This window comes from Pelmatolapia mariae, linkage group LG6 (genome assembly GCF_036321145.2).
Source record: "Pelmatolapia mariae isolate MD_Pm_ZW linkage group LG6, Pm_UMD_F_2, whole genome shotgun sequence".
NCBI classification, from domain to species: Eukaryota; Metazoa; Chordata; class Actinopteri; order Cichliformes; family Cichlidae; genus Pelmatolapia; species Pelmatolapia mariae.
In genome coordinates, this window is record NC_086232.1 from 3,137,871 (window position 1) to 3,159,159 (window position 21,289).

Below are 21,289 nucleotides of genomic sequence, written 5' to 3' on the forward strand. Positions count from 1 at the left end.
AGATGGAAAGACCCTTTTTAGGGTTTGGACATAAAAGTCAGGAAGCCATTTGGAGTCTTACCTGCTCTTTCTTTTGTTTCTCTTGCTCTCCCCTTCTCTACTCTCTCAGACTGTCACATCCACTTTCAGCTTATGTTGTGGTGTGCAGTGTTGGGGAGTAACAGAGTACATGTACCGCTGTTACGTATTTAAAATAAAAAATATGAGTAACTGTATTCCGTTACAGTTACCGTTTAAAAAGGTGGTATTCAGAATACAGTTACTTTGTTGAAATAAATGGATTACACGGCGGTCTTTTCCTGTTTCATATGTTCGGCTATGCCCTCTCTATTTTTGGTTTCCATGCCCCAAACAAAACACGCATTAAGAGGCTCTAATGTCTGTGTCTCAGTCTCGTGGCCCATGTCACCTCTACTTGCGGCCGCATAATGTCTTGAAGAAATATTTAAAAAAATTATTCACAAAAATGATTTAATATGAAGGCAATAGGCAGAATGCTACAGGCATCACCCTAAAGAATGTAGCATCGTGGGCAGTGTAGTCCGTGCTGCAGGGAGAATGGACTGCCATACCCGTTATGTGTCTGTGACCAGGGTGGGAGAAAAGTCGAAAAGTACGAGTTGTCACCGTCCAGAAGCGGGAGATGGAAGCATGTAAATATAATAATAACCACTGCAGCCAAAAAGAGTTCCTGACGAGCCCAGTTGTAAGTAAGCTATTAAGACTTGACTGTACACTGTGTTCGTGTTTTCCTCTGAAACAATAAGTTCGGTTGGAGCAGCCTTTCAACGCCTCTCTGTCTCTCACTAGCAAACTTGACCCAGACAACAAAGTAAAGCTAGTTTTCGGTTACGAGCCCGACACGAACCCGACGTATTAGCCAGAGGTCCCTTTACTACGGTTCGGAGCCGCGGACCTGTTTTATATACGCATGAAACAGTTTTCTATACGAGATCGCTGCAAAAAGTGCAGCCTTGCCTAATGTCCACCTACCTACCTACTGTTACTCATTTTATATTAAGATTTAAAAATCTAGTCGGTGTTGGTATGGCGAGTAACCTTCAGTAAAAGTAAGAATTCACACAGCAGTAGTACATTCAGGTAGCTGTAAAAAGCATGATAATATAATAGGTAATCCAAAGTATTCAGAATACATTACTCTCATTGAGTAACGCTGCGGGACTGTTTTGATCACGCAGACTGGGAAATGTTTCACGTGGCTGCTAAAGACATTGATGAGTACACAGACTCAGTCTGCGGATTCATCAGAAAATGCGTGGAAGATGTCGTCCCATCCAGAACAGTTAAATCCTTCCCAAATCAAAAACCCTGGATTAACAGAGATGTTCGCACAGCACTGGCGGCACGGAGCACCGCTTTTGCCTCCGCGAACACATCGGACTACAAACACGCACATTACCAACTCCGGAAGACGATCAAAGCAGCCAAACGTGAGTACAGGGACAAGGTGGAGCAACAGTTTGACAACCCTCGGAGTATGTGGCAGGGACTAAACACGATCACAGACTTTAGAGGGAAAACCAGCACACCGCAGACCACGGCCTCTCTGTGTGAGGATCTAAACGTTTTCTACGCTAGATTCGACACAGCGAACACCACGAGACCGGACAGTGTGCGCACCGCGGATGACGTCAGTGCGCACACTGTGTCTGAGGAGGATGTGCGGAAGTGCTTCAGGAGGGTGAACGCACGCAAAGCTACTGGTCCGGACGGGATTCCCGGCCGCGTCCTCAAGTCATGCGCGGCTCAGCTGGCTGGAGTGTTTACACACATCTTCAACCTTTCCCTCTCCCTGTCTGTAGTCCCAGCCTGCTTCAAAATGGCCACCATCGTCCCTGTACCCAAATCCTCCACCATCTCCTCATTGAACGACTGGCGACCCGTAGCCCTGACCCCCATCGTGAGCAAATGCTTCGAGAAGCTGGTCAGGGACTTCGTTTGCTCTGCACTACCCGACTCACTGGACCCTCTACAGTTCGCATACCGCCACAACAGGTCCACTGATGATGCCATAGCCCTGACACTCCATGCTGCCCTGTCACACCTGGAGAAGAGAGACACGTATGTGAGAATGCTGTTTGTAGATTACAGCTCAGCATTCAACACCATCGTTCCCTCGAAGCTGGACAGGAAACTGCAGGATCTAGGACTGAGCAGCTCCCTCTGCAGCTGGATCCTTAACTTCCTGTCTGACAGACGCCAAGTGGTCAGACTGGGCAGCACCACCTCATCCCCCATCACACTGAACACTGGTGCTCCACAGGGGTGTGTACTGAGCCCTCTCCTGTACTCACTCTACACCTACGACTGACTGCACGGCCACTAGAAACTCCAACATCATTGTGAAGTTTGCGGACGACACTACAGTGGTGGGTCTTATTACCAACGGTGATGAGACGGCCTACAGGGAGGAGGTCAGCGCCCTGACCCACTGGTGTCAAGACAACCATCTCACCCTCAACGTCGCAAAGACAAAGGAGTTGATAGTGGACTTCCGGAGGTGCAGAGGAGTACACACCCCCATCACCATCAACGGCGCCGCTGTGGAGAGAGTGAGCAGCTTCCGCTTCCTTGGTGTACATCTGGCTGAGGATCTTACGTGGTCAGTACACATAAACAAAACAGTGAAGAAGGCGCAGCAGCGCCTCTTCTTTCTCAGGAGACTGAAAAGATTCGGCATGAGCCCCCGCATCCTCAGGACCTTCTATCGCTGTGCCATTGAGAGCATCCTCACTGGATGCATCACCACCTGGTACGGCAACAGCACCGCTCACAACCGCAAAGCTCTCCAGAGAGTAGTGCGGTGTGCTGAACGGATAATTGGAGGTGAGCTTCCCTCCCTCCAAGACATCTACAGGAAGCGGTGCCTGAGGAAAGCGGGGAGGATCATCAAGGACTCCAGTCACCCCAGCCATAAACTGTTCAGACTACTTCCATCAGGAAGGAGGTTCTGCAGCATCCAGTCCCGTACCAGCAGACTGAGAGACAGCTTTTTCCATCAGGCCATCAGACTGCTGAACACTTCATAGACACCTCACCCTCACTACTGGAACTTCAACATTATGCACTCCATACTGTATATAAATACCACTGTTTTGCACATACCAACCTCTGTATATTTTATATATCTTATTTTATTGTTTACTTTATTTCATTTGTAAAACATGTATATACATACTATATACACACTCAAACACACACACGTAGAAAAACATATTTAGTATACACATTCAGTAATGTATATACCTTTACATATTGTACATATATTTATTACTTTTTAGATTAGCCATTTTTATATTTTGCTTGTTTTACGTTATTGTATTTTGCACAACTCTGTTGCTTGTGAAGCTCGCACACAAGAATTTCACTCACATGTACTGTACCAGTGTACCTGCACATGTGATGTGACAATAAAAGTGATTTGATTTGATTTGATTTGTAATGGAATACGTTACAAAATACATTTTGGGGCATGTATTCTGTAATCTGTAGTGGAATACATTTTAAAAGTAACCTTCCCAACACTGGTGGTGTGTGATATGCAGTGTAGGGACTAATACGTTATTAAGTAACGCATTACAGTAACTACGTAATTATTGTGGTAAGAGCACGGTAACTAGTTATTATGCCAAAATCAGGAACGCGTTAATCATTACGGGGATTAAGATAGGGTCGTTATTCATTACTTCGTGTGTTGCATTCGACTTGCCTCCGAAATCGGAACACGGACCTGGGAATGATGTCACACTCGAGTAAACGCCGTTCTATTTAGCCTCGTCAGAGAAGTCGGCATTCCAATATGGCAATGCCCTCGAAAACGGCTGTTTTGCTAGCCCTCTGGAAAAAGAAATTACTACTAAACACATATGTAGCCATAGCTGGACTCGGTGGGCCGATGGTTATTTTTCTTTTTGATATGCCGATGTTTTTTTGTTGTTGTTTTTTTTCCGTAACGGTATAAACAATGAAAGGTGGTGGATTGGCCAGATGCTGGCAGATGTGTAAAAAATAACTCAACTGTTTGGTGGTGGCATTGCGGAGCTCCACAGATTCAGGAACATTAGCAAGTGGTGGAGGCCAGCAGGTGGATGAGGGAAAGGGGAGGCAGGAGGAGCAGGAGAGACCCGAGGCTTGGGCTTGGGTCCTGGTTGGTGTGTTGTCGGGGTTGTGGGCGGGTGGGTGTATGGGGGCCCAGCCCTGGCGCAGGGTGCCGCCGGTGCATCGAGCCACCTGGGGGGCTCTTCAACTGGTGGGGGAGGTTGTCACATCTTGCAGGAGGTCTCCTCTCTTCAGGAACTCACTCTGCAGGAGGGGGAGATATAGGAGAGGTGGAGGAAGATCTCAGCCTGGGCGTCTATTGTCTTGTGTAGTCTGGAAGATGAGTGGATGATGGGGTGGGTGCAGTTTTCTCTGTGGTGGGGTCAGGTGGACTGTCCCGGGCTCTGTGGGGCCGGGCGGCGCTGCCGCACTGGGCCCCGGTCCGGATGGGCCTGGGCCCCCTTTCCCTGGCGGGTCGCGGAGTATGGGGGTGCCTACTGGGGTCAGCGTGGGAGCTGGCCCCAGGGAGGGGTCACTTGCCCCTCCCTTCCTTCCCTCCCCATCTCCAGCTGCCTCCCTCTTCCCACTCCACCACAATCACCCACACATGCAGGGCCTTGGGGTAGGGGTGTGTCACCAGGGTGCAGGGGAGGCATCCCCCCCCTCTGTCCCCTTCTGGCTGCCTCTGCCTCAATTTTATCCCACAACTTAGACATTCACATCACTCACACTCTCATTACACATACATATAGGATCTTAGAGGTGGGCACGCAACACGGACTCCAAATTACCATCAGGGTGTACAACCTCACCCCTGGCGTCGTTGCCCACCTCTCAATTTTAAATACACGTAGACATTGAGGGCTATCAGGAGGGGCTATGCGCTTACCTGCTGCTCTCTGGCAGGTAGCTCCATGCCCTCCTGGGTTTTAAATGCACCTTAGAACACACATGCATCAACACTACATATGAGCGGGTGGAGGGAGGTTTGGAGTCTTCTCACACCCCCGTTCTCTGTGGCCTGCTGGAGCGGGGGGGGCTAGGAGGAGGAGTTGGCCGTCCGACTGGGGTCTGGAATGTGGGGCCTCCCTGCTGCTGCGGAGTCGGGGCGGTCTGCTTCTCCCCACTGCAGGGAAAAAGGTAACACCACCTGGGTCTGGGTGCAGTTTCACCCTCAAGGGTACCTAGACCCGGTTCTTAGAGTGCGCTTGGGGAGTGTGATTGTGTGTACAGCGTCTCTTTATGTCTGTCTCCACGTTGGTTGAGTGTGGAGTAATTGCCTATGAGAGCATGAGGGTGGGAATGGATGTTTGTATCTGTGTGTGCCTGTATGTCTGTGTCTATATGTCAGGTTGGGTATTAGACGCCACCTCTCTGGGGACATCTCAGGCCCTCCAAGGTTTGGAGGCCTATCTCCCCCCACCGCTTCCCCTGCCAGTGGCAGACGCCCTCAGACATTGGTGCGTTGGTGGTTCTTTGTGTCCGGGGATGGGCGTCCAGGTACACACCGGCTCACTCCTTGGTGGCTGCTTATCGGGGCCTGGAGCCTGGGGCTTGCTCGGGCCACTTCGGAGGTGGGGTGCCCTCGGCCTCCCGGCCTGGGGCTCGGTCACTCAGGCACAGCTGGCTGCCGGCGGAGCTCACGGGCACGTCACTGCAACCCCCCCTGGCTTCTGCTCCGCGGCTGCTGAGTGACCCCTCATCTGGGACTCTCCTCAGCTCTTTCTGGGACAGTGGCGCGGCTGCCCCTCTGTTGGTCTTCCTTGGTCTCTTGTGTTCTGGGCGCCTCTGGATGTCTGGAGTTTTGATCTCCTCCATACCTGCTTCATGCCCTGGAGGACGGGGCAGTGGCCCCCCACACCCTCTAGCAGATCATTACATGAAGGAACCTTTTAAATACAAGCGCGTCCATGCTCACAGGTGTACACACGGGTGCTCACACACACAAACTACACCCTTTTTGGCTCCTACCTCAAAGCACACTGTGTGCTGTCGATCTTACGTGCTGCACAATAATGTTTAATATTTAGTATTTACTGTCATATTCCCATATATCATTGTGATGTTGTTTATTCTATTACTCTTGTTTTCTTCTGCTTGTTTTCTTTTTTCTTTCTCAACAGGTGATCCAGGTGATCGATATATGTATTTTTTGTCTGCTAATTCTGTTGGTTTTTGTTTTTTGCCCTTTTTCCCCGTCCCTCTTCTCAGCTGTTTTTCTTTCCCTCTTTCTTTCTCCCCTTTCCTTCCCCCAGTCAAGTCTGTCCCGTATTCAGCAAATGAAAATAAAATAAACAATAAAAGGTGAATCAAATGACCAAAAAGGCTAGGCAGCGCCTGTATCACCTACGACAACTGAGGAAGTTCAGGGTCTCTCCAAAGATCCTCTGGATCTTCTATACAGGCGCTGTGGAGAGCATCCTCACACAGAACATGACATCGTGGTTTGGAAACAGCTGTGTGAAGGACCAAAAAGCTCTCCAGAGAGTGATCCGTACAGCAGAACGCTGCTGCAGGATTGCTCTCCCCCCGCTTCAGGACACCTACACCAGGAGATGCCAGACTAGAGCAACGCAGATACTGAAGGACCCGTCCCATCCTGGCAACAAACTGTTCCAACTTCTACAATCTGGTAGAAGGTTCCGCATCATCCGGGCAAGGACAGAGAGACTCAAGAGGAGCTTCTATCCTCAAGCCATCCGGGCCCTAAACCAACCCCCCCCCCCCCCCCCCCCACACACACACACACACACACCCGCCCTCTCACATCATCTATAATTGACTGAGACTCTCCTCCAGACACTCAATTCCTTTAACTTTAAATATGTTTATATTGTCCATTCTGTAAAATAGTCAGATGTCTATTCATATTAATGTACAGAACTCACCTGCTTGCTGCTACTACTGCACATTCACCCAATGTATATACTATATATATATATATATATATATATATATATATATATATATATATTTATAATGTTATTCCTCTACCCCCCCCCCCCCCCCCCTTTTTTTTTTTTTTTTTTTTGCACATGTTGAGGAGCATGTCAGGATACATTTCACTGTGTGTTATACTTGTATAACTATGCATGTGACAAATAAAGAACCTTGAACCTTGAACCTTGAAATGGACCATTACGGCAAGGCTGGGATGGTCAATTTGGTAAAGTAAATCCGTTGGGCATCTTGCTTCGCCTTTAGACAATAATTCTGATGGCAAAAGAGCCAAACGGGACAGGCAAAAAAAAAAAAGAAAAAAGAAAAAGAAAAGGAGAGACCCGAGGCGGCCGCCGGTCCGAGTGTCAGGTGAACTGAACTTCAGGTAACAAGTTATGACCTGCAGTCTATCTGGGTCAGATATAAACCAAGTTTAGGTGGAGTTTATTTTTGTTGTGCTGACTTTTTACAGTCAGTCACAATAACTCGTACTGCGTACTAGCTAGCATGACAGAGTTTCTATACAGCTGGGTGGGTGCTGTGATGTTACTGATAGTGAACTTTATTTTATTCATAAGGTTAGTTAGTAGAGTTGCCAACCGTCCCGTAAAAAACGGAATCGTCTCGTATTCAGAGAAAATATTACGCAGTTCATACTGAGGTGAAAAGGAACACAGTTTGTCCTGTACTTCAGCTAGAATGAAAAAAGACACAAAGCTGGAGTTATTCTGTCTTTACACTGTCAGCTGCCTCTTCTTCTCTCATTCTCTCCCCCTCCCTCTCCTGTTGCTACTTCAATCATGAAACTGATCAGATGATCAAATGATCAGCTGATTGGCTTTTCTCTCTTGTTTGTTTATCGCCCACTTTGTGCCAGAAAGAGGAAACCAGCGGATGTCACACTAAACAACAGCAGCGCGTTTAAGCTTGATCAGCTGTTGTTAGAATTTATTTAATATTAATTTCTAGTATCAGCTGATGTTTGCTGGAGCCACAGCTGTAAAGCTGCTGGTCATGATGTCGGTTTGGATATGTGGTGAGAGGGAAACATGAAGATGAAACCAGGAGATGTCCTTACTGAATCATCAGAGCTGAACAGGTGATGGAGAAACAGGTTTACCTTTTAGGTGACATGAATGAGTTGAAGGGAAGTTATGAACTGTTTCTGAGAGATGAATAACACCAGGATCCTTTTCTATGTAGCTGACAGCTGGTAACTGTGCAGGGGCAGGTCTAGCAAAGTTTTGCCAGGGGGCCAGGTAGGGCATTAACAGGGAAAAGGGGGCACAAAGAAATACTTTTCTTTCTTATTCTCATTTAAAATGTCTCACTTTTAATAAATAATTATCTGAATCTTACAACAAACGACTGATAGATTGATACATATATACCAACAAGACAGTGTACATCACTGTCACAACAGCGTTTGTTTTCATTCAAAGGCTTTATGATTTTTCCTATAATGGCGGGCCGGTCTCTAGTCAAAATGCCCGGGCTGATTTTTTGTCCCAGTCCAGCCCTGTGTGTAGCTCATCTGCAGTCTGGAGTTGCCTGCATCTTCCTGCTCGGAAGGCAGAATTTCCAAGTTCTGAGTACAATCGAAAGCACCACGACTGCAGTTTTCGTGTTGGATGTAAAAAGCGCATGTGACGCTGTGACGTAGGCTAGAATCATGGCGGTAGTCGACAACGGTCCAGGCGTGGGATTTCTCTCGTGGAAATATGCACATTACTTTTTTCCTTTCTGTTGGTAGGTCGCACAGTGCACTTTTGGCAGGATAGTGCTAACATGTAAGCAAGCTAGAAGACTGGCAATCTTGCTGAGTATCCAGTTAGGGAAGCAACACATTAATAAGAGAATTCTGAGTAAAACCAAAGTTACTTTCCCTAGTAACTAGTTACTTTGAGTAAGGAGTAACTTGAAGTAACTGAGTTACTTTTGATAGAGTTAACTAGTAATGTAACTAAGTTACTAATTTAAAGTAACTTACCCAACACTGGTGATATGTAAATCCATCTAAGACAATATCAATTCCTTGAAATATTCCGAGATCATTTTTTTTCAAACACTATGTGTTGCCATTACAGCACTCTAATCCTTCTAAACAGCATGACACTCTGAAGTGCCTTCCTTGAAGGCTTGACATTTTGAACTTGTACAAGCTGTACAGTACTGAGCTTTTATTGACACTTTGAAATGCCTGCAGCTGGTGGCATACTTAATGCTTAAAAGGAAACCAAAGTTAGTGGGATGAACAATTTGAGCTTTATACTCTGAGACCTATAACAACACTGTTATACTAGTATCTCACATAGTTTTCAAAACCAGCAAGCCAAAAAAATATTCTTCAGTTTCCATGATGACATATGACTGGAACCCCATGTGCGTGCCCTTCTTAATAGTATGCAGTCACACTGTACAACAAAGCACAGTAGTGCTTTCAAACCAAGACTAATGCCCAGCATGACAACACAACAGTTTTTATGCTATTAAGCATAATACACTCATCTCACTATCTCCACGAATTTTGCTCTGCCTATACTCTCTTCTTTACCTCTGTTGTGCAAAGTCCATTGCTTTGATGGTTGGTATTTAAATTTTCCACCTTTTGTCACGATCCTGGGTCTTATGACCCAGCGTTTTGAGTTTTAGTTTATTTTGATGTTTATAGTGTATGTTTAAGCTCATTAAGTTTTCTATTCTCATTTGCTTATTAGTTTCCCCTTGTGTTTTCAACCCCTGTGTTAAGTCTCTCTTGCCCTCCATGTGTTTCACGCCTGGATGTCTTTTGATAAGTTCATGCTGTCAGGTCTGCGTTTCATTATGTTTCCTGCTCTATTTTGAAAGAGGTCCCGTGTTCCTGTGTTCATTGTGTTTAGTTTTACATTTCCCCTGTGATGTCGTTAGGTTCATGTGTGTCAGCTGTTTCCCCATGTGTTGCCACTTCCCCTGATCACCTCATGTGTGTATTTAAGTCCTCTGTCTTCCTGTGCTCAGTGTTGCGTCCTCCCTTATAGCTGTGTGATTTTCCCTGTGTCACCTTGTGCTTTAGTTTTCCGAGTTTAGTTTTGTATTGTTATTTTTTGTCCCACCACGCTGGCAATAAAGCTGTGTTTTTTGAGTTTACTTTTCGTCTCTGTGAGTTTGTGTTTGGGTCCTTCTCTTGCCTGCACACAGCTGTTTTGTGACAGAAGGACCAGACAATGGACCCAGCAACTCACAACCCCTATGCTGAGCTCCGGGAGGACATGATTTACGCAGTGGAGTTTCTCTGCCAGGAGTTGTTTGTGCTGCCTAATAAGGAATACCAGGAGGAGTTAGCTCTCCGTTTACAGTGAATGGTTTCCAGACTCCGGCCTTTGATACTGTGGACCATCATATTCTGCTAGATAGGCTGAGACACTGGGTGGGTATATCAGGGGCTGCTTTGGAGTGGTTTGAATCCTATTTGCATGAACGATCCTTTTCTGTGGCTACCTCTAAGTACAGTTCCTCTTCTACTTTTCTTGCCTATGGTGTGCCACAAGGTTCAGTTTTGGGGCCTTTATTGTTCTTACTGTGTTTACTTCCTCTTCAACACTTATTGAGCACTTTTAAGGACATTTCGTATCACTGCTATGCAGATGATATTCAGTTATATATCTCCATGATGTTTCCAAGCTACAGATTTTGCATAAGTGCATAGACTCCCTTAGATGTTGGATGGCTGGAAACTTTCTTCAACTAAATGAGGAGAAGACTGAAGTCCTTGTTTGTGCTCCTAAAAATTTTGCACCTAGTGTTATGGAAAACTTGGGTCCACTTGCTACATTTGCAAAACCGTCTATCAGGAGCCTTGGTGTTAGTATTGACTCAGGTCTGACTTTGGATGCCCATGTAAAATCTCTGGTTCGCTCCTGTTTTTATCACTTGAGAAACATTGCTAAGCTGAGTCCCATTGTATCGCGCTCCGAATTAGAAATTGTCATTCATGCATTTGTTTCATCTCGTCTGGATTATTGTAATTCTTTGTTTACTTGTTTATGTAAAGCCTCTTTGGAGCATCTGCAAGACGTTCAGAACGCTGCTGCAAAGCTTCTGACCAAGTCCTCCAAGTTTTCCCATGTCACACCCCTGCTGATTCAGCTGCACTGGCTCCCCGTTAAATTCAGAATCCAGTTTAAGGTTTTGACCTTGACTTTCAGGGCTCTGCATGGACAAGCACCAACATATATAAGTGAACTTTTACATCCATACATTCCCAGCAGGTCCCTGAGGTCATGTGACCAGGGCTTGCTGGCTGTCCAGCACACGAGGCTGAAAACAAAAGGCGACAAAGCTTTTGTAACTGTGGCCCCCAGATTGTGGAACTCTCTCCCTTTGAGCCTGAGATCTGTGGACTCAGTGGTCGCTTTTAAAAAACAGCTAAAAACTCATCTTTTTAAACTTGCTTTTGGCTGATTTTTATTTTTCGGTTTTAGCTTCTGTGAAGCACTTTGTGATTTTTATCTTGAAAGTGTGCTATATAAATAAAGTTTTACTTACTTACTTACTCCCCTGGTTATTTGGCACGCTCCACCCTTTAATCCAGGACTTCCTCGTTTCTACTGTGCACGTCCACCCAGAGCAGCAGCTTCAGTCCGGCCTGCTGAAGGATTCGCAGCCCAGCCTGCCTTCTCCCACTCCCCGGAGAAAGTGGCGCTCACGTCACCATCACCCCACAGCTGCTGAGCAAGCCCTGTCAGTGAGTGATTGTGATTGTTTCTCACTCACTCAGTCCAAGCATTGTGATTATGGACAACTTGCTGTTGAGCTAACTGAGTTAGAGACTGCAGATCACGCTCCTTCTATGAACTGTTTAGTTTTCCAGCCAGCTCCCATAGACACTTGTGAACCTGCTGTTGCATCTGAGACACCTTATGTTTCTCCACCAAGTTCTCAGTCTGTGACTTTTTCTTCTCCTCAGTTGGTAAATGATAGTGACAACAGAATGCCACCTGCCATAGTTAAACTGGCTAAAAAACTTGGACTTGATGCCTCGAAGCTGATGGAGCAAGTTAAATTTCGTGTTCCACAGCAATGCATGTTTGAATCAGCTCACCATGATTTCTTGTCAGTATCTACGGAAACTGTTCATGTGACACCTCAAAAGACTGTTTTATCTGAGCCTGGATTTCTGCCTCCTGTCCCTGCGCCCAGGGCAGCTAGGGCTCGGCCTTCTTTTGCACCTGTACCAGTTCCTTGGGTGAAGGAGGCTGAGGTCCAGCGGATCCCTGTTCCGGCTCCCAGGGTGAGGCCTGCCAAGGCACAGTCGGTCCCGCACCCGTGCCCATTCCTCGGGTGGGAGTGGCTAGTGTCCAGCAAGAGCCTGCACCCATTTCTGTTTCTGCTGGCGGCTCAGTTAAGCCCATCCAGCAGTTTTTCCCATGTTCTGGAGGCTCAGGAGAACAGCTACAACAACCACTACAACCACCATCGCAGGTTTCATTACAACAACCACCACTATAACCTTTACTTCAGTCTGTAGCTCAGTCTCCAGTGTCTCCTGCTCAGCTCCCTGTAGCTCAGTCCCCAGTGTCGCCTGCTCACCTCCCTGTAGCACAGCCATTAGCTCCATCACCAGCAGCACAGCCATTTGCTCCGTCATCAGCAGCTCCGTTTGCACCTCAACCATTAGCTCAGTCGCCCTCAGTTCAGTCCCCTTTGCAGTTACCCTCAGTTCAGTCCCCTGTAGCAGTTCAGTCCCCTGTAGCAGTTCAGTCTCCTAGTCCGCTACACACTCACCCACCTGGTCAGCTACACATTCAGCCAGGGGTCCCAGTACCCTCTGGCCTTGCATCTGCTCCTGCTGGAAGCTCGAGTGAGCCCATCCAGCACTCCGCGGCTCCCACGCCGCCGTCTGCCTCATCCGCTGGGGGTTCTGGAGAGCCCGGCCAGCACTTCCTCGTGTCTGCTGGGGGTTCTGGAGAGCCCGGCCAGCACTTCCTCGTGTCCGCTGGGGGTTCTGGAGAGCCCGGCCAGCACTTCCTCATGTCTGCTGGGGGTTCTGGAGAGCCCATTCAGCAACCTCTCTCCGCTGGAGGGTCCGAGGGTCCCGTTCAGCAACCTGTCTCCGCTGGAGGGTCCGAGGGGCCCATCCAGCCCTCTGTCTTCGCTGGATGGTCCAAGGGATCTATCCAGCCTGCAGCACCACCACCTGTGGCTTCCACGCCGTCGTCCACAGTGCCGTCCTGGGACAATGACGTGTATTGGTTGTCGGCAGTATAGGTGCTTTCGTTCAGCTAACCTGTTTTGTTTTTTATAGTGTAGCAACCATATTAATTAACTTGCCTATTAGTGACCTGGTTACGACTTGGTAGACCAGCACTATACGGTCTTTGAGTCTGACGTTATTAGCCATGTCTGGGCCCAAACTCCGCTGCAAAAGTTAAGCTGGTGTCTGGTGATATCAGCACTCATGTGAACAATCACAGTGAGAGCTGAAGGGGTGTGATTGACAGGAATGACGTGCCTGATATGAACCTAAGTTCTGTTCTGTTATTGGACTAACAATCACATGTTCGATCATAATGGACAGGACAGTAAACATGACGGAACATCCTGAGCAGCGGATCAATAACTCCATTGGAAGAGGATCACCCTGAGTTGCTAAAGGCTCTAGATGCTGTATGACTGTCTTGGTTGACACACCTCAACAACATAACATGGAAATCTGGGACAGTACCTCTGGAATGGCAGACTATGATGGTGGTTCACATTGTTAAGAAGAGAGACCACAAGCTGTGTTCCAGTTTCCTAGGAATCACACTCCTCAGCCTCCCCCAGGAAGGTTTACAACTCAGTTTTGTCCTGGAACACTGGACTAACTCTATATCTTCTCAAGAATATTTGAGGATGCGTGGGAGTTTGCCTAACCAATCTACATGTGTTTTGTGGACTTGTACAAGGCTTTCAACCACGTGCCTCGGAGTGTGTTTGGGGGGTGCTTTGGTATGAGCCATTCAGTTCTTGTACAACCTTTGCAGGAGCTTGGCCCACATTGCTGGCAATAAGTCAGACTTGTTCCAAGTAGGTTTTGAACTCTGACAGGGCTGCCATTTGTCACAATTCTGTTTATAGTTTTTCTGGACAGAATTTCAAGGCATAGCCAAGTGGCAGACTCGGGAGAGATTACCTCTCTCAGCTGGCCTGGGAATGCCCTGGTTTTCTCTCCAATAAGCTGGAGGAGATGGGTGGAGAGAGGGAGCTGTAGGCTTTTCTGCTTAGGCTGCTGTCCCCACAATACGGACCAGGATAAACGGAAGAAAATGGACGGGTATTAATGGAAGGTTGTGGTACAGGGGTTTTTAGATTGTATCTTTGTTGAGTTTGAAACTGGTCCACTTAACAGCATGTGTTATTTTGTTGGAAAATCAAATTATAAACAAACAAACCATAATAGAAACTGCATATTTGAAGCTATTGAATTACTCTGCACTAGCAGAGCTTTGCACTTTACTGTGTGTCTTCTAGGTCTCAGATGTTGCCTATTTTCATTCTTTTAATTTTGCTTTCTTTTAGTATAGCTCACTGCATCCACTTTATTTTCTTCTTATTATTTAATGTAGCAGGACAATACTAGCAATATTCATCAGAAAATCTACCAAAGATAATACTCTGCCCTTATTTGTTTGACTCCTTTTACTTTTCTATTTCATCCAAACTCATATTCCATCCCTACTAGATGTTTTAGTCTATTCGCTTTCTTTTCCTCCCCTTTTCATTCCCTGTCTAAGTAACCAACAGACGCAAGTGTCTATTTGGGAAGAGAGTTAGTTAAATGATTTATGCTTGAGTGTCTCAAATACCCCACTGTGTTCTCTCTTTCTCCCTTTCACAAACAAGACCTTTTTACCCTTTATTGTCCCATAAATCCTCTAGTGACAGAAAAAAACCCATGTGCATATTAAAAATGTGCTGTCCAATATTCTATATTGTTCTTAAATTCAAACATCATCTTTCTTCTGCCTTATGACATTCTATTTCACTTCCATATATTCCTCACATCCACATGCACACAGTTCTTTTACTTGGTGACATCAGCCCCACATCATTAATTTTAATGACCATCAGTATGCCATAATACACTAGAGCATGTCCACACAAGTACACACACATGCATGCACACACACACATCCCTACAGCAACAGGCGCCACAGATCCTGAAGCGCAATTATAACCTGCACTTTGTTTATTATCTGTTACAAGGGACAAGGGACTGTGTGTGTGATTTTGATATTATCAACCCTGCATTTCTCCTAGCCAACACGGGCACCTCTTTTTGTCCTATTTGAGAGTCCAACATTAAAGAAATCCTGAAACAAGCAAAGTGGAGCAGGGAAAGGTGTGGGTTGTGTGTGTGTGAGACACAGAGAGAGAAATGGAGAGATTTAAAGATACAGTATATTACCAAAAGTATTCACTTACCTGTCCAAATCACTGAATGACCTCCATGGCCACAGGTGTAGAATATCAAGCACCTAGGCATGCACACTGCTTCTCTAAACATTTGTGAATGAATGGGTCACTTTCAGGAGCGGACTGAATCGAGTGTTGTACTGTGATAGTGATAGAACAAGGACAGTTTTTCCAGTTGTGAAATTTCCTCTGAGAACAATTGGGAACAACATCAACTCAGCCACAAAGTGTTAGGCCATGGAAAATTACAGACCATGGTCAGCGAATGCTGAAGCACATAGTACTCAGAGGTTGCCAACTTTCTGCAGAGTCAATTCAACTTAATATGGACTTTCAGATTAGGTCAAGATCAGTGCCTACTTCATGGCCAACCCTTACATCACCAAGCAGAATGCAAAGCATCAGACGCAGTGTTGTAAGGCATCCTGTCACTGGGCTCTAGAGCAGTGGAGACGTGTTCTCTGGGTTAGGGTTAGCGAGTGACGAATCACACGTCTCCATCTGGCAATCTGATTGAAGAGTCTGGGTTTGGCACTGTGAGAACAGGACTTGACTGAGCTGAAGCTGTTATAACTGCAAAGGGTTGGCCAATATCTTATTAAACCCTATTGATTAAGTATTGTCACTCAAGTTCATATGTGTGCGAAGGCAGATGAATTAATACTTTTGGCAATATAGTCTATATAACTCAATTAGTACCAATATATATATGAACAAAAAATATCTTTATTCAGAACTGCATCATGTCCACTAAAGGAAAGTCATCCCTTATTGCAGTGCAGTATTGCTTTCAAGAGAGTAGAATTAAAAGAAAATTGTGCTTAGCCTACAAAACTGGGTTAAATACAGAAAGTTTGTCACATGTAAGTATACACAGTATATGCTACAGCCTTATTTATTGTACATTTACATTGTTTATGTAAGTATAAATAAAAGCTTGATGTGGCCATTGTTTTGTCACCCGCTGGCTAGTGGACTACCATTTGAAGGATCATATTTGTTTCCTTTTGCCCTCTTTGTGTTTTTGCTTTAATTATTTTAAAAAATCCTGGACATGGCCATGTTTTGTAAAGAGTTTAATAAACAATAGTCAACTCCTTGAGACACTCAAAGCAGCCAAGTTCTTAATTATATGTAACATTGGTGTTGCATTGCTATGCATCATTTGTTGCTGTATCATTTACTGACTAATCGCCCTTGGAACTTCAGGTTGGGGTTCCACTCCCAGCCAGGGCAACTGTATTCGGTAAGGGGCCCCATGCTAGACTCCCATTGCTAACCAAGCCTTCCTCAGATATGTGTGTGAGAGAGGTAACTGAAGCCATACTGGCTCTGATTAACAAGGTATGCGTCAGGTGTTGGGGAACTAAAACTCCCTGATTAGTGAACTAGCAGTAGTGTAGTAGAGTAGTGGACTACTGGAACAAGAAGGCACAAATGAGCAATAGATGAGAATATGGTTCTCTTGGAACGCTACTATGCAACTAACCCCAGTGGAAGGGGTTGCATGAACAGCATGCAGGACCTATGGAATCTTTGATACCCAACATCTAGACTGATGGTGAAAAGCCAAGTGGCTCAGTGTTCCAAATTTAAGAAGAGCCAACTGGCATCACAACTGGAGACTGATGAGATACAACACAAATGCTACACAAATGATCACAGATATGCTTGGCTATAAAATGAACAGCCACAAGTTAGCCAACTATCAGAGCTGGAGAAAGGTGTGATGAAGAAAGGGATACCTAAGAAGTAAAGTATACTTGAGGTCTTAGAAACTGCTAAGCAAACACTCACAGCCTTGGCCAGCCAATTGAAGAGGTACGCCTGAGACATAGAAGGCAGGAGTACAAACCAGCTGTATGATCCAAGGTGTACTCTCAGGGGAATAATATGAGAACCTGGGAATCCCACAGGCAAATTGAAACTATGAAGAGGCTGCTTGGTAAGCTGCAACCACCAAATTCCTGCAGAGGGTAAGGAGTCAGCCTGCCGGCCGTGACAATGTGGTTTGGCTCATAAACAGTTCCAACTGTTTTAGCAGGAGATCAGTACAGGAGAGACATGCTATAGAGAAATACATGGTGTGTTTATCTAAAACAAGAGTTCAATAATTACTTCCTCCAAACCTTCAACTTGTCTTTTAGACTCCATTCCTACAAAACTGCTCAAAGAAGGCCTGCCATTAATTAATGTCTCAGTCTTAAATATGACCAACCTATCTCTAATAATCAGCTATCACCTCCTAATCACCTACCACCTAATCAGTGCAGCGTTCGATACTGTCGACCATAATATCCTATTAGAGCAATTAGAGCACGCTGTAGGTATTACAGGTACTGCGCTGCAGTGGTTTGTATCATATCTATCTAATAGACTCCAATTTGTTCATGTAAGTGGAGAGTCCTCTTCACACGCTGAGGTTAATTATTAAAGCAGTATCATTAGAAGACATAACATACATTTTCACTGCTATGCAGATGACACGCAGCTCTATCTGTCCATGAAGCCAGATAACACACACCAATTAGTTAAACTGCAGGAATGTCTTAAAGACATAAAGACCTGGATGGGGGTCAGATCAAATTGAGGTTATTGTACTCGGCCCTGAAAATCTTAGAAATATGGTATCTAACCAGATTCTTACTCTGGATGGCATTACCTTGGCCTCCAGTAACACTGTGAGGAACTTTGGAGTCATTTTTGACCAGGATATGTCCTTCAATGCACATATTAAACAAATATGTAAGACTGCTTTCTTCCATTTGTGCAACATCTCTAAAGTTAGAAATATCCTGTCTCAGAGTGATGCTGAAAAACTAGTTCATGCATTTATTACTTCCAGGCTGGACTACTGTAATTCATTATTATCAGGAAGTCCTAAAAACTCCCTGAAAAGCCTTCAGTTAATCCAAAATGCTGCAACAAGAGTACTGACAGGAACTAGAAAGAGAGAGCAGATTTCTCCTGTTTTGGCTTCCCTTCATTGGCTTCCTGTTAAATCCAGAATTGAATTCAAAATCCTGCTCCTCACATACAAGGTCTTAAATAATCAGGCCCCATGTACCATATCAACCCATTAGAGCACATCGTTCTCACACTGCAGGCTTACTTGTTGTTCCTAGAGTATTTAAAGGGAACCCCGACTATTATGACAAGTTACTCTAAATATATTACAAATTATCTCCACTACATAAAAAATACTTGAGAATAACTACAATTGTTTTGTTATTCATTAAATCCTTGTTGTTTAAAACTATTTTGGAGCCGTGGGAGCGGCCATGTTTTTTCGCACACAATGCATTCTGGGACGATGACGTGTATTGGTTGTCGGCAGTATAGGTGCTTTCGTTCAGCTAACCTGTTTTGTTTTTTATAGTGTAGCAACCATATTAATTAACTTGCCTATTAGTGACCTGGTTACGACTTGGTAGACCAGCACTATACGGTCTTTGAGTCTGACGTTATTAGCCATGTCTGGGCCCAAACTCCGCTGCAAAAGTTAAATGATCACTGCAGCATTACTGAGAGTTGAAAAACTGTCGAAATTTGTTCATCTGTAATAAAATGATTAGTGTGGCTGCTGTGCCAGATGTAACAATTAAGTTTAACATCCAGGCATCCATGAAAACAGAGTTTATGACATTTAACTGAGTTAGAAGTTAGCGGAAGTTAGCTCGCTAGCTTCCATCTAAATATAATATACCATGTTCTGACTGAGAGATTTATTAAACAAATTAAAACGTACAGCTCTGCTATCACTTCCAACATAAATGAAGACAGGAAAGTAAACAGCAGCGACATTTGTAGGGTTACTGAAGTTGGGCTAGCTGGTATATAATGATGTGCTACGTGATCGCTAGCGCGACAAGCTATGTTAGCATAACATTAGCAGTAAAGCTGGGGGACGAACGCTAACGAACGGGTGACTTTTTTCCACTCGATAGAAGTTAATGTGAGGGTTCCTGATGGTTAGGGGCAAATGCAATCTCATGGCAGGATGCTGTAAACGGACCAAACTTCAGTCAGGAGAACCACCGAGATAATCCATTCACAATACCAGGTTAGTCATTAATATACTGCTGCATGGGCTGGGCTGTAGCTACATCATAAGGGTTTAAAAACTGAGCTTTAAAATGAACAGTGGTGATAAAAACCGTGAGAAGCCGACAGTGATCACTGACTGTTTTTAGGGGCTTGTTGAGATTAAATAGAACAAGATACAAAGCATTAAAACATGTTAAAAACACAACAGCCTTATCAAATGCAGAATACTTTGGAAGCAGGATTCATCACGTCATCACTTAAAGACCAGTCATGGAGGCTAACAAGGGCTGCCCAAAGAACATCTGGATTAAGACATACGGCTTCAAAAACTTTTGGTACTTTACAACAAACCTTCTCAGTCGCCGTTGCCATTGGCAAGCAGTAGCCGCATAGACACCAGTAATTTTCCCTCACTCTCTCGTCCTCGTGTGACGGATTGTTTTCATCTTCATCTAAACTAAGTGCTGGCAGACTATTTTCATTCTCTCTCTCGGTTTTCTCTGGTTCAAACTGGAAAGGTTGAACAGAAGCCATTTCCAGTGCGCTGCTAACTGTGAACTGGATGCGGTGCAACTGTATGATGTCACTACCCAGAGTGCATTGAGAAGTAAATAACAATGGCGGCCTACTGGTAAATCGGTTTTATATAAAATGTGCTTAAAAGGAAAACATTTGGCGTATTTTAATAACACATATGTGTTATTGAAAGCACAGTACATATTTTAGCGCAAACATGTCTTAATAGCCAGGGTTCCCTTTAAAAGTAGAATGGGAGGCAGAGCCTTCAGTTTTCAGGCCCCTCTTCTGTGGAACCAGCTTCCAGTTTGGATTCAGGAGACAGACAGTATCTCTACTTTTAAGATTAGGCTTCAAACTTTCCTTTTTGCTAAAGTATATAGTTAGGGCTGGATCAGGTGACCCTGAATTCTTAGTTGTGTTGCAATAGGTGTAGACTGCGATGTAGACCATGTAGGCTGGGTCCTTGGAAGGATCCAGCCCCTGAATTTGGACACAGCCAATGTCTGTCAGTTCCTGATGGTTAAAAGTGATTAATGCGCTGGAGGAAGACACAATGAAAAAGCTTAAAAAAACCAAAAACACAAAAAGGTGCACAGTAGTTGGGAGAACTGTGCTGTAGCACAGTGAAACCATAATTCTGCTGTGGCCTTCAGCAGAAATGAGTTTAAAACCCCTGTTCTATACAGTTTCTATTCAAACTCCATGGATACATTAATGCAGTAGTACAATAAGGTTAGTACAGTAAAGATAAATACTAACTGTGCCAGAGAAATCCTTTTTTTCCCTCAATGTGCCTCAATGGGCAACACATCTCTCTTTGTATATAAAAGATATATGGAAACGGTGATTCATTTTTAATGTCCAAAACACTGAGTTGGCTCAAATCCTGAAGGCCAAAAGAAAAAAAATCTTTTTCAGTGTGATCTTTTTCTCATATAAATCTCACTGATCTCACTGCAGGTTGAAGTCTTTTTTCTCACAAAAAAATTGTGAGAAAAAATAGTATTCAGAGAAGTTATGGAAACAGCATAGACTCAGAGACCCAAAAGACAAAATGGTTGTTATCGGTCACGAATGATATAAATGTGGCAGAAAGTGAAAAAGAAGATGAGCTGACACTGAAGATCAGGCCGTACACTCAAACACTTATTACAGTTATAAAGTCAGACAAATAAAGCAAGACTTAAAAGTTACAAGAAGACAGAGCGGACAGGTAAGCTGGATGAAAGAGAGAGATTGAAAATAAGTGACAATTGTTGGTTTCTTTTGTTTTGTCTTTATTTTTCTG